Here is a 9,116-nt window from a genome sequence, read left to right on the forward strand (position 1 = left end):
CCCCCGTCCTGGACATGCAAAGGTCCGTCCCTCCAGGAACGATTCGATCGTAATTGCTTATTTCCTCGTAATTTCCATCGGACTGCCTTTTCCGCGCCAGAAGTCGCTGACAAACAATTCACGTTAACTTTGCCAATACTCAAGTACAATGCAGAGAAGATGGAAATAAGGAAAGCCAGACAGTCGCGTAGGTAGCTGGGGTCAGCGGGCTTACAATGGGTGCACCGAAGGTAATCCGCGTAGGTAGGTGGAGTGTACAAGGGAGATAAACACGAGGATAGAATTCGCAGGGAGAGCCAAAGCGTTTTAACGAGTTGAAAGAAGGAAGCAAAACATGATGAATGGAGAGTGAGAGGAGCATGAGGAATTATACGGGTTAGAGAGAGAGGGAGGGGAGGGGATAGAGAGCCAAGGCCACAGCTGAAAAGCACGCGCGGTTTCGTAGGGCATTAGTTCGAACGGGGGTTTGAGAGTTGGCTGGTTCGACCCTCTTCCGTTTTTCGACCGTTTCGCCCTATAGACACCAGGCGCGGCGCACGGCGAGGCGGTGGCACAGCCGCATCGCTGGCGATGGTGCTGGTACGATGGTACGTTTATTTTTAATTCCAGCCCCTGGCCTGCATCGAACTCAGGCTGTGCTTCTCTCGTTAGAGTGCCAGGGAGCCAGGAGCGTGCTCTCGAAGAAAATTATGAAGGAGAAACGTCGGGGGGGTCGAGGAGCTCGAACCTTTATTTTATGGTGACTCGAAAAGAGAAAAATATAAAAAATGAATTAACCGAAAGCAAGATGGCCGGAAACAAAAGCATAAAGGGTCGTCGGACAAAGTATCGACTTCCCCGTAACGTCATTGTATGCTCGGGTCTGCGTTTCCATTTTGCATGACTACGCGAGACGCGGATGCCCAGCGACCAGGAGCTGCGACGAGTATCCCTTGGCGCGTTGGGATTACGTAAGGGTGGAATACAAATGAAAGCCGCTTGTATCGTTCTTTCAGCGTTCACCGGCACTAGAAAAAAAAAAAAAAAAAAAAACTCCCCGAGAAGGAACGAGAGAAAGGAATTTTTCGCCATTCCGTAACATTATTATTAACTAAGGATATTTATTTTTTCTTCGGACCACGAAGAAGAGGGCGCCACAGGCCTCTGCAGTATATCTCGGAAGGATCCCTCTTCTTCCTCCTCGACCGAATTGGATGACGGAGGGCGAAACGATGGAAGAGAACGAAGCGGGATGTTGATCGGGAAATAAAAAAAAATAAAAAAAAGCAGAACAAAGGAGGACGCGAAGCTCCTCGTCCTTGCCACGTGCGCCTCGTGGATCTCTATCGTCAGGAGCACATCTGCCACTCGATGGTATCACTCAGCGCCCAGAATAAATACCGGGCCCAGGCCTAAGCTCTGCCGGCTTTTACGCGCCGTCGATAAACATTGAACTCATCGATCGGCGAGAATAACCCATCAGATCGCAAGTCACGATCGACCATCGATTTTCACGTGAGCGCGTAGAGGATCGATGGCAAAAAAAAGAAATTCGTCCTATCGTATAGCGACTGATAAGACGAATCGAAGAGTGCGAGGGCAGAACGAAATTTAAGGCAGGAGTATCCATTGCTATAGTTCGAGGTATACGTGGAGGAGAGAAAGAAAAAAAAAAAATAATCGCACCTGGTATTCCCGATGACGTTAACGGGCAGAGAGGCAAAATGAATTCCAAGAGAAAATGGATACTCGATCTCCCCATATCGTCTTCAACGACGTAAGGAAAATTCCTACGGAGAGAAAGGTTAGGTTCGGGAAGGCTCTTATCTGCCAGTTAGAGATCCCCGGGGTCAGCGGTCTGGAAGGCGCAGCCGGAAGGGGGGGAGGGGGGGGCTCGTCGTGGAATCGGGCGTCCGAGGGTTCGATAGTACGGAAAGGGGTAGAGGGTGAAAAAAAAAAAAGAGTATAGAGGATCGAGGGAAAGAAAAAAGGCCGTAGAAATCACAAGACTGTTGGGGTATCGGACGAATCCTTGGACAAACGAAGCTGTCGCTGGCAGAGACGCCGCAGCAAGATCAGGAACACACTCGACGACGTAGACGTCGGTATCGTTTTCCTTCCTTCGAATTATTTCCCTTCTATTTATTTTTTTTTTTTTTTCTTTTCTCTATCTCCTTCTCCTCTCCCAGCGTCCATAACCGCGTTGCTCTCAAACCGCAAATAGCCTGGGGTCGAATCGTACGAACGGGGTTCCGGTCGGGAGAATCGTGAAAACCATCTGCCATCTACAGTCGGGACTATCATCCTCGTAATCGTCTCGGGACTAACGACAAACTAAAGCTGAGCCGACCGAGAGACATAAAGGTCCTTCGCATGAAGCGACAGTCGCCCCAGCGACGTCTGGCAACGCCAGCTGAGACGTCGACCTAGGCCAAGAACTGCGCTTCCAATCTGGTACCAAATCCAAAGTCGCGCCTCTCCTTTCCCTTGTGGGTCAGAAGCGCCCACCGTTAAGCAGCGTCACGTTTTTGCGACACAGCCACGACGAGCGCAGCTTCTAAGCGCAGCTGCGCGCAACTGCGCTTCCTTCGGTAGCTCCAGTGGAAACCTGGCCGATATCGTGTTACGAAGGGAAGGCGCGCGCACCTCCGTAGATGTCGGTGCGTGCTAACTGGTACGAGATGGAATGAGGAGAGGAATGGGAATTGGGAATGGGAAGGGGGGGAGCATATATTTAGCCGTGTGACGTCAGTCGGGCCAGTCAGCCAGTCAACCAGCCGGCTGGCAGATCGACCAGGCGCCACGTCGTGTCCAAGAGAGTCACCGTTCTAATGTATACAAGCCGCGCCGATGTGGTAGGTGTATCATTTGGATGCGTGTTAGGAGACGGCAGGAACGACATTAGGGTATCATGATGATGATGATGACGTAGATGATGACGACGACGATGAGAAACGGTAATTTCGTGTGTGGGGAGCGCAACTCGAACAGCTGTTACCCTGACAGTGAAATGGATGCGAGGGGAAGTGACTGCTAAGTCTCGAAAAAGAAAAAAGTAAAAACAAAAAAAAAAGGAGCCAGTTCAAAATTCCAGCAACGAAAGTCACCCGGGTACGCTTCGTGGATCCTTGAGAAATTCCAGGTACTCTCAAGGAAGGACTAAGAGGGATGAGACGAAGCTCCGAGGATCCAAAGTCGTAGGCTCGAAAGAAAATCCTTGGCGAAAGGATCGGGAGAGCAAAGGGAAAGATCCGGCTCGAAAACCCAAGAAAGAGAGGACCAGGGCCGGAGCCACTGAAAGAGATCGAGTCTTGCTTTGAAAGTGGGAAACGTAGCCCTGGCATTGTGCGTGGTCGTCCATTTGGCATGTTTCTGATTCCAGGCCAGCGCCGAGTGCCAAACAAAGGTCCCTGCCGTCCCTCTCCGTCTCCTTTCTATAGCCAGCGTTCTCGCATGCTCCCCCGATATCCCAGGTAAGTACGAAGTAGGGCAGCGTCCTTTGTCAAGCATCGGTTAGCACGACGAGACATGGGAATGGTATTATGGGGGTACGCTTCCTGGGACGTAGTTGGGGCATGTGAAAAATTATCTACCGGGATCAATCTCTGCCGCTTCAGCGATCGCAGTCATATTTCGCAACACGAAATTTTCCAAAATCCTCTCGCGTCACGTGTATCCCCGTTTGACTGAAAAAAAAAAATCGTAAAACTTTTCGCAAATAAATCGGCCTAAAAAAAAGTGTCATCTACCCCACCGACAGAAGGTGCAATACTTTCTCTGTCCTCGAACAGGCATGTGTACCACCATGTGACACACTGTATTAAAAGGGTCACGGAACTCTTTCGAACGTACTATATACCGTCCACGGTAACTTACTGAGACCGAAAATAATTTTCACCCCCCCGCAACAGATACACATATTCTTACGAGTACGATCCATCGTGTCCATATCAAAGAAAAGCATCTGGTCCGCCCTCTCCCAACCCCTTTCTAATCCCGGACCCAAATACGGTGTCAAGTTTTACCGCGAAAAAAAAAGAAAAAAAAAAACTATCAAAGCCAAAGGGCACCGTGTCGCCAAAAGCACGTTTGCCATGCCTCGGCCCCGACCGAACCCCCAAAGGCGTTGCGAGCGTGAGCACGCGAGGGGTTTAAAAGGAAAAAATCGATAGAAAGGCTTTCCCCGCGCCGCACCGGGAAGGCTCGGTGCGTGCCTGCTGCGTGCGTACCTCGGCGTGTACCCGTATACGGTATGCGTACACGTAGAGTATGTAGAGCGTGAGAGGTCACAGAGACACCATTGTTGTCTGCCGACCGACTCGAGGAGTCGAGGACGTTTCGAGATTGAGCTTTCACGGTTCAGCTGCTGTACCTCCCGGCTAGCACGGCGTACAGAGTGCGCAGTGTCAACGGACACGCGTCATTCTACACGCACGTCACAGCCGCATCGCACGCGCCGCGGATACTTTCACCGACGAACAATTTCATTGTCGCGCAGGGAATTCCTCATCGAGAGATGCAACTGCCCGTCGGGAGCCTTAACTTTCGAGCGGCACGACGATTCGGCGTCGGACCTAATAGACCCGAGTTTCCTGAACTCGTCGAGCAGACCACGTGGAACCCTAGGAAGACTTTTTTTCGCCAGCAAGATGAGTACCCAGATTGCTATGCTATACATGTATGTATAGATTGTCCAGCGTGCGTATGCACATACACAGAGACCGCGGACACGTGGAATCAGGATACTCATTGATGTCCGCCATCCGCATGCTATATCCATACCGGCGCCTACGTACAGAGCCAGTGCTCGCGGAGCATAGACAAGACAGAGCGAGAAGGAAGCCAGCGCGAGCTGCCACCCAGTCGACCAGCGTAGCTCGTGTCGCGCGAAGTACGCGGCAATCGTGCGAGTAAGCACAGCCAAGGCTCAGGGGCGCGTACGCACGGGGCAGAGCCTGGCGCACTAGGTTGGTCGATGCTGACCTGAGGTAGACGAGGAAAGAGATATCGAAGCTCTGCAAGCACGAAAAAGGATAGAGTCACGGGAGAGGATAAAGAAGGTCGGGAAGAAGGGAACGAAGGCGAAGACCGGGATTTTCGTTCGAATCTGGTTTACGGGAGTGTACGCTAGGACGGCTCGGGGGGTCGAGGGTCAAGGGCAGGGGATGATTGCGCGTCCTTCGTCGCGCGACGTGTCTATATCGATTTAAAAAAATAATAAACAACGAAAACATTCGAGCGGATTGACGGGTAATCCGGATAGAGGTGCTTGTACGATACAGTCGCTGTAACCAGTAACCGGAAGTACGTCACGTATGTAACGAGATTATAAAATATCAATGCAGTTGCAGCAGCAGCAGCTGTTAAGCCCATTCCTAGACGAGGCCGGTCAAGTGCTGAGGTTTTGCAGCGCAACGACGCCCGTGCATACCGAGCGCATCGGCGTCCCCGAGCAATGGGGCTTTGGCTGGCGGCAAGGACGCTCCGGCCAGGGAACCATTTAACCAAGGACGACTTACGTACGCGCGTGAGCTACTAACGCCTGCAGGATACAAACGGGAGCGTACAACTACTTTTCGAGTTCTCGATCGACTTGTTACAAAAAAAAAAAAAAAAAAAAAAAATTCGACAATTATTTCTCCTCCAGCATCCTCTTACACTCGTTCACTCTCGACAGTGCTTCAATACCAAACGTGGCACGAGTCGATCGCGCGAATGACAAGGATGGCCGGGCCGGCAGAGCCCAGCCGTGATAGGAGGCCACCGAGTAGACGACAGCGACGGCATCCAGCCGACGGCCATTTTCGTAACGCTCGTCCTAGTCCGTTCGCGCGTCCTTTGGTCGCGTTCTCTTGGTGCACGTGCACCCAAATCCAGCGACCGGTTAGTCTCTTCGGTGCAACTCGTTACGCGAGCATACTCAACCCCCCCCCAACCGTTGCCCCCCTCGCTGCCTCACGCAGTGCTTACATAAATGCGCACCTCTTGGTACATACGATACGTGTATGTGTGTATATTTATGTATATATATATATATGCGTATATACATGCGTATAACAGCAAGAGGCATGTACGACGTACGAATAGGAAGCGTAGCCAAGCAACCTCATTGACCGTGGTCGGGATTTCTACGACGTCGCGACGACTCCCAGTGCGCGCGAGGAAGCTCCACGAGGCGAAAGCTCTCTTTGCGGCGGCAAGGGAAGAGCCGCCGATAAGAATTTCGTGGCGCGAGAGAGCGAGAGAGAGAGAGAGAGAGAGAGAGAGAGAGAGAGAGCGAGCGATGACGCCAGGCCGAGTTATCGGCGCGTCGCAACCAACTGGTTCGATGGGCCCTTATCATTGAAATACATGAATGCACGCCTTGAGGAAACCGACCGTCGCCGGTTTCTCCGTGACGCCATGCGAGGCGTCGAACTCACATAGAAACTGGAAGGCGTCGTCGTGAACGTAAGTTACGAGAAAAAAGTGTCGAGCGGGAGACGATACCGAATGAAATATATGACGGTTGTTATCACTGTCGGCGGTCAGGTGGCAGAGAGAGAAAGGTCAAAGTTCGCGTCGAGAGGATGGCAAGGACTTCGGCAACCGGTACAGGGAGGGCAGTGACGTTCCTCGTTCGACGATATCATATCGCGGATCGTCTTCGATAATTAAATCGTTAATTACGTAATGGCCGCGTAGAGCACGATCAGCTGATACGGCTACGGAATCAGCTGACGCCAGGCGTCCCTCTGGCGTACACGTGGGTGAGATGCTGGTATTGGTCGGTATACGCGGGACGTACGTGCTGCTGTGAACTTGACGTCGAATGCTACGTCTGTTTGCTGCGTTCACGTGTATATGTATATATATATATATATATATATATATATATATATATATATATATATATATATATATATATATATATATATATATATATATATATATATATATATATATATATATATATATATATATATATATATATATATATATATATATATATATATATATATATATATATATATATATATATATATATATATATATATATATATATATATATATATATATATATATATAGAATCGAATAGTAATAGAGAGAAATCGCTATGGTGACGCGCGACCCACGGCAGATCCAAGCGACAGAGTGGCGATCGAGATCGTCAGAATTTAAATAAATTTCTGTTCTGGGTGATGCGACCGCGAATGGGCCGATAATAACGGAGTTGCGCAACGAGTCGCCAGCGTAAGATCGAATCAGTCGTTAAGGTTCGCACGTAAAAGCGGTCAGGAACGTGAAGAAAATGATTTGCGCATCGGGACGTTACAGCGCGGTTTTGTTTCGTCCTATATATGTAATATGTCCTATATGGCGCAATTGATCGACGTCACAATGGCACACGCACACCAGAATACATATTCGATCAATCGATCGATCAATAATAACTGTGCATGCGCTACGTACAAAATATGACAATTTACGTAGCACGGGGACTGAGACGGCGTTGGCCGTAGCGAGAGTCTTGGTTAAATTGCGCTGCTGTTGGCGGATCTACAGTTAGCAAGATCACCCGAGACGTAATACAGCTATATCCGTTTTTAATGGATCGCAGTGCCGAAATACGGCCGATCGATTAACGGGCAACGACGTACGTACGTATACCGCGGTTATGGCGTGCGCAACTTTACATTATTTACACCATGTACCGCTCCGATAGAATCGACTACCGCGAGGTCGTGAAAAATTCACGTGCACACACGCAAATGGTAACTTGCCGGCCGAGCGCGCGTAATCAAAGGACGAAAGACCCCAAAGGTCGCTGTTAATAGTTACGAGAGTTGGGAGAGCGGAAGAAAAAAAGGAAAGAAAAAAAAAGGTCTCGGAACAGAAAAGAGAACGAGATACGTTAAAAGGGCGAACACAGGGCCTGTAGGAATAAAGTCGAGAGAAGTTGGGCAGAGCGAGTGGGGGGTTCCCAGCTGATAACGTGGTTCGAATAATCGTGCGACCAAAAGTAACGTCGAGCTGCTTCCAAAAGAAGCCGAAGTCCGTCCGCGAGAGTCAGGAGAGCAAGTGAGAGAGAGAGAGAGAGAGCGCGAGCGAGAATACAGTAATAAGAGAGACAAGTGTTCGAGACAAGATAGAAAAAAAAAAGGGTTGCGACGTTTCCTACGACCGGGAAGCGATAAATCAATTGGATCCCGTGATGGATTTTCTTTCTACGCGACGATACGCGTCGTGCCGATGACGAAAATATGTAAACAAGGAGTGAACCGGCCGGCGTGCTTCGAGTTATTTATAGAAGCCGATTATTGTGCAACAAACGTGGCTTTACGTAACGCGTACACACACGCTAGCCGGCCTGTCGGGCACACGGCCGTTTACGGACGAGCGTTAGCCTGTCTCTCTTTGCTGGAGGATTTTTTTGCCGGCGACCAATTCATTGGGACGCCACGCAGAAGAAAATAGAACGGAGACAGAAGAACAACAAGAAGAGACGAAAAAACGAATAAGGATAAACTCGTGCCTCTGGTGTATGAAGCTATTTTAAACGAAAAATTCACTGGGTACATTTTGTTATCGCTAATTTATTTAGTTGCGTGCATTATTATTCTCCTTAACCTCTCATGGGTACAGTTTGCCTCGCCATCTTTCAAAACAACCCGGAAGTGGTCGGTATCTCTAAACAATTGCACACGGGGAACACGTATCGACGTACTACGAGAGATTGGTGCACATACGCAACGCGTGGATACACGGTACAGTTTCCGTTATTTACTCCTGGACCCGCCTCCGCGATTCATGATAACGTTACCCTCGACTATTAATCACGCAACATAGACAATGTTGCTTTTGAAAACGTTTATCGGGCTTGTATTTCGGCCGGGGTACTTGTAAGCTTTGCCCCTACGATATTGGGTGACTTTACTTATCTAATTTGATCCTCGTAGAGTTCGTTTGCGTGCGGCGGGCAACATCAAGATGAGGTAACGAGTATTAGAAACAACTACAGTGTGATCGAAACTAGGGATAGGTTTTTCGTGTTAGGAGAGAAAGTCTAAGTAAAAAAGAAAAAAAAAAAAGAAAAAAGGGAGATAGAATTAAAGTAACCATAATGCTACTCATCGCCCCCCCCCCCCCCCCCCGG

The 9,116-nt window shown here is 49.4% G+C and overlaps 1 protein-coding gene across 1 annotated transcript in view; it reads right to left on the minus strand.

Moving 5' to 3' along the window:
* LOC107270615 (helix-loop-helix protein 11-like) overlaps nt 1–9,116 on the minus strand; it is a 79,082-nt gene that overhangs the window by 67,438 nt on the left and 2,528 nt on the right. The gene's annotated exons all lie outside the window — the stretch shown is intronic.

Source organism: Cephus cinctus, unplaced genomic scaffold, assembly GCF_000341935.2.
Source record: "Cephus cinctus unplaced genomic scaffold, Ccin1 Ccin1_scaffold0806, whole genome shotgun sequence".
In the NCBI taxonomy this organism is placed as follows: domain Eukaryota; kingdom Metazoa; phylum Arthropoda; class Insecta; order Hymenoptera; family Cephidae; genus Cephus; species Cephus cinctus.